Raw genomic sequence first — 5438 nt, 5'->3', positions numbered from 1 at the left:
CGTTCAGATTGAAATGATTGCAAAACGTTTTACTCGTCCTGGCTAAAGCTCCAAGGACCTATGGCGAGTGATCTGTAAATACAGCGGCTTACATTTCAAAATCAGAGCGATGGTGGTATAGTGGTGAGCACAGCTGCCCTTCCTAGCGCAGTTGATCAGGGTTCGATTCGCAGCATCGCTGCCAGGCTCCTGTTAATACAGTTTAGGTCACCCTATCGCAGTTTAATGCCTTCCAACAAATGTCATTTCTCGAAAATTTACACGAAACATTCATCTGTGAAGAAATAGCCATGATTCAGAGAAATACGCGATACTATGAACAGATTTCCAATATTATTAATGAAAGACATACTGGGTTTAAAAGACACAAGTCTCAGCAGAGACGGCTGTGAACAGAAATACAGGCTTCTGAGAAAAGGTCAGTTGATAACAAAGTTGTAAACGAGCTTTGAAATGGGAATTAGTTAAATATACTAAAACAATGAAAGATTGAAGCAAACCATTGGTGCTTCCGAAATGTCTAGAGTTTGGGTGTAACACAATGGAAGACCCAGTTTAAGTGTGAAGAGCTAACACGTTGGAACAGAAACACAAACATTAAAAGAGGCATGTGCCTTTGAAACACGACATCAAGAAAAGAAACACCTGCTGGTCAAATAGTTTTATGTTAAACTTGGAAAACAGGAACCATATGCAACCAATTGAGATAGCTAGAAAACAAGTAAACACACAGTTAAAGTGCTTTTGATTTACATATAGTAAAAACCATACCAACAAGACTTTGAAGATATAACTTCAATAAAGACACCAAGCAATTGCATTGTGTTTGTATTGAACATGGAGAATAAGGAAAGACACAATGTCTGCAAAAAAGCAGTTAAGCCAAAATTAAGAATTGAATGAAGAATCTTCGGTAAGAAAGACATCAAACAAAAACCACTGCTGTCGTTGTTTTTATGATGGTTTTTGGAACACCTAAAAGTAGAGAAATAATTATGCATGCAATAGTTGAATTGATAGTAACATAGAAAGCATTCGAAAGAGGTATCAATAAAGACAATTAGCTGACATCAGCAGAGAACATCAAAGAAGAAACCAATGCCAAAAGCGGATAAAAATAAGACCTTTTTTAACAGAAGGTCAGAACACGCTGAATGGGCAAAACGTTTCTCAACTCTACGGAGGCATCTCTAAGTTTTTAACTATGAGTCTCGGGAAGTTAAAGTATTGATTTTTGGTGGATGTTCTGGATTTAGAAATAAGAAATAAGAAATGTAAGGATTTAGAAATAAGAAATAAGAAATGTTCTGGATTTAGAAATAAGAAATATAACAAAGTAAAGATTTGAGAATAAGGATCTCTGAGAAATAAGAAATGTAAGCTAATTGTACTTTGAATTGTTAATGTTGCGACTGATTCAACAGATGTTAACCAAATTCCGGCTCTTAAATAAAACTATATATTTCTAGAATTGTCTCAAAGAGTGAATCTGTATAGACTCGCGAACCCACAAATTCTGTACACTCTTTGTAAGGAGTTGCAGAATTCTGGGTGGTATTCCAAACCCTCATAATATCTGGAAGGTTACACACACACACACACACAGAAACCCCACAGTGCAAATAGAGGCCATTTCGGCCCATCGAGCCTGCACCGACACATATCCCACCCGATCCCCGTAACCCCTACACCAACACGTAACCCCACGTATTTAATCCCCCTAACACTAAGGGTCAATTTATCATAGCCAATCAACCTAACCCGCACATCTTTGGACTGTGGGAGGAAACCGGAGCACCCGGAGAAAACCCACGCAAACACGGGGAGAATGTGCAAACTCCACACAGACAGTCGCCCGAGGCCGGATTCGAACCCGGGTCTCTGGCGCTGTGAGGCAACAGTGCTAACCACTATGCCACCGTACAGTCTAGTTCAACTTATTAAAAGTACTATCCGGAGGACGGTAACATTTTTAGTCGTTCCTTTCCTTTAGGGAGAGATAGCCTGAACCTTTAGACCCATTTAAGCATCTTATGGAATTCGGCTATCTCTAACTTAAGTTGAGGGTGAACGTCTGGGGAATACGCCTGATCCGGAAGGGCTAGGACTGTAATTAACCCTTCACATCATCCATTTGCTTCTCCCATAAACTTGATTTTCAATTTATTTTTGTGGATAACTATTTTTTTAAACTATAAAGGGCAATTTTGGTGGGCTCGTTAATTTTAATATGTTTAAATTCTCATCGAGTTTCGGGGATGGTCCCATCTATTTTTAATTGGCTTTTAACTGGTTTCGGGATTGCCTTGAAATCAGTTTAAAATGTGCAAAGTGTTTTGGAAATCTTTCTGAGTGGTTTTAAATTGTTGTTTGATTGTTTTTTCCTGCTGGGGCCAGGTTCTCTTTTGTTGACTGTTGGCATGTATTGTATTATTCATGTTCTTGGTAGCCCTGTGAGTTTCGGCAGGAACAGTCTTTTCCGTGGGCTTATTGGCCTAGAAATTCAGTTGGCGCCGCGCCAGGGCTTTAGCGCCGGAAAGTTAGCGCCGGCGCTAAGTCCCCCTGCGCGCGCCAAAAATTCAGTAGCGCCGCGCCCAAACGGCTGCCGGCGCTACTGAAGGGTGTTTGCGCCTGAAAACTGGCGCTACGCGCCGCATTGCGGCGCTATTCCGGCGCTGCGGCGCCCGATGCGGTGCGGCAGGCTCGGGAAGTGCAGGCCTCCTCCTTCAGTTAAGGAGGAGCTGCCTGCACCCGCCCGCTGGCCGGTAAAATCGCCACAAAAATGAGCCCGGCACCTCGGGGAAGTGCCGGGCTCGCAGCCGAGAAGCATCTGTTCCGCGGGGGTGGGGGAGTCCGGGGAGGGAGGTGCGGGCAGGCGGCCGGCGGGAAAGCGGCCGGCCGCCGCTCCACCTTTATGCGCCGGCGCAAAGTCGTGTAAGACTCTGTTGCCAGAGTCTTAGTTGCGGCTGCCACGGGCGAGGCGGCCGCAACTGAATTTCGGCGCTGGGGCCCGTCGGCATGGCAACCGGGACGCTGCGCACACCGATGACGTCATCGGTGCCGGCGCAGCGCTACCGGTCTACCGCCGATTCCAGGGCCCCAGGGAATTTTTAAACTGGCCATAACTCCGGCGCTAGGCCCTCCAGCGCCCCAAATGGGGCGCTAGGCCTACTGAATTTCTAGGCCATTGTCTTCATGTAGAACGACTGGCCCCTCTTCCAATACTCAAACTGTCTGCCCCACCCATTCCTTTTGTTACAGCTTTTTCCACAGGCCTGAACATGCCTTTTAAACTAGCCAAATCTTCCTGGGGTTTTGATTTTAGGTCCCCTTTGGCCCAATATTATTTTAAACAGTCCAATATCTCTTCCTTCTTACTTTGGGGGAATCTGTATAATTTTGCGAGCCTTACAAGGGAAGGATGGAAATTGGAAGCAAAGTGAATGATTGGCATTCCTACCAAGCACATCTTCCCCTCCCCTCCCCTTTCAGCATTCTGTAGGGACTGCTCCCTCCATCCACATCAATGGGGCTGTGGTGGAAAGGGTGGACAGCTTTAAGTTCCTCGGAGTCCACATCACGGAAGACCTCTCCTGGTCCCTCAATACCTCCTCTCTGGTGAAGAAGGCCCAGCAGCGCCTATATTTCCTAAGGAGGCTGAAGGGATGTAACCTGTCACCCCTGATCCTCTCTAACTTTTACCACTGCACAATAGAGAGCATCCTGACAAACTGTATCACAGTATGGTATGGCAGCTGTAGCTACTATGACCGGAAAGCCCTGCAGCGGGTAGTCAAAACTGCCCAACGCATTACCGGCACCCGGCTACCGACCATAGAGCACATATACCAGAAACGCTGTCTACGGAGGTCACGGTCCATCATCAAAGACCCTACCCACCCCAGCCACAGTCTGTTCGCCCTCCTGCCATCTGGGAGACGCTACAGATGCATTCGCACCCGTATGACCAGATTTAGGAACAGCTTCTTCCCAAGGGCTGTCATCCTACTGAACTCCACAAATAAACTCTAAAGCCTGCACATCTGCCAATGCACTTTATTATGGTTATGTTTATGTTAATGTATTACAAGCCAAATGTATGTTGAATGTTTAAATGTCTTAATCTAAATGTACACTCTCGGGAGCCGCAAGCCTACATTTCGTTGTACTGCACATGTGCACTAACAATGACAATAAAAGTTGATTTGATTTGATTTGATTTGACACCCTAGTCCACTCCTCTATCACCCCCAGCACCCCTTCCCCTTCGCCTGGCACCTTCCCGTGCAAGCGCAGGAGACGTAACACCTGCCCCTATACCTCCCCACTTCCCACTGTCCAGGGCCCCAAACAACCCTTCCAGGTGAAACAGCGATTTACTTGTACTTCTCGCAATCCAGTATACTGTATTCGCTGCTCACGATGTGGTCTCCTCTACATTGGGGAGACCAAACGCAGATTGGGTGACCGCTTTGCGGAACACCTCCGTTCAGTCTGTAAGGGTGACCCCGAGCTTCCGGTCGCCTGTCATTTTAATTCACCGCTCCATTCCCACTCGGACCTCACTGTCCTTGGCCTCTTGCATTGTTCCACGGAAGCTCACCATAAACTCGAGGAACAGCACCTCATCTTCCGATTAGGCACTTTACAGCCTTACGGACTCAATATCGAGTTCAACAATTTCAGATCATAACCTCGGCCCCTATTACATTTTTACTTATATTTTTTATCCACACCTTTGTTTTGGCCTTTCCCCCCCACCCTTTCTTTTTTCTCTCTCCCACATGGCAGCTGTCTCCCATTCTGCCAGCGCAGTTCACACGTAATCTAGAGCTGTCTTTTGTCTCCACTAGTCCTATCACCATCTCGTCTCGTTTTGAATACCTCTTAATGTCTCTTCTTCTCTTTTGTTCTCTCCCAGCCCGGCCTCTTAATCTATTTCATTTCCTGTGCTTCTTTAGTCTTGACAAAGGGTTTGACCTGAAACGTTGACACTATTTTCTCTCCACGGATGTTGCCTGGCCTGCTGAGTTTTTCCAGCATTTTCTGTTGTTATCTAGGTATCTTACTTGTCTCACTTAAAATCTGAAAGAAGTAACTAGTCTCTAAATATAGAAACAGCAGCATGTGGGCGATGGTGGTATAGTGGTGAGCATAGCTGCCTTCCAAGCAGTTGACCCGGGTTTGATTCCCGGCCGTCGCGGTACTTTTAATACCCCTCGCAGGTCAGGACTGATCAATGATACATTACAGCAGGACATATTAACAAAAAAAATTGTCTATGCAATTTCTAAATAACAATTGACAAAATACTTTCAGTATTCATGTGCATCTCCCATAGAATTAAAAAGGACTTTAAACTAATAAATGAGATCTCAGTCAGAAACAATAGTAAAAATGGTAGTTAAAAAACACAAAATAGGGAGAAGAGCTGAGTT

The 5438-nt window shown here is 45.4% G+C and overlaps 1 non-coding gene across 1 annotated transcript; it reads left to right on the top strand.

The window, feature by feature from the left end:
* Positions 1-5131: 5131 nt before the first annotated feature.
* On the top strand, positions 5132-5203 carry trnag-ucc (transfer RNA glycine (anticodon UCC)). Its single transcript has one exon. It is a non-coding gene; the product is annotated as a tRNA-Gly (tRNA).
* The last annotated feature ends 235 nt before the right edge of the window (positions 5204-5438 follow it).

The sequence above is a fragment of the Somniosus microcephalus genome, unplaced genomic scaffold, assembly GCF_052327205.1.
Source record: "Somniosus microcephalus isolate GS21.2 unplaced genomic scaffold, FLI_Smic_1.0 unresolved_chr1, whole genome shotgun sequence".
In the NCBI taxonomy this organism is placed as follows: Eukaryota; Metazoa; Chordata; class Chondrichthyes; order Squaliformes; family Somniosidae; genus Somniosus; species Somniosus microcephalus.
This window is presented reverse-complemented; position numbering and strand designations above follow the sequence as displayed.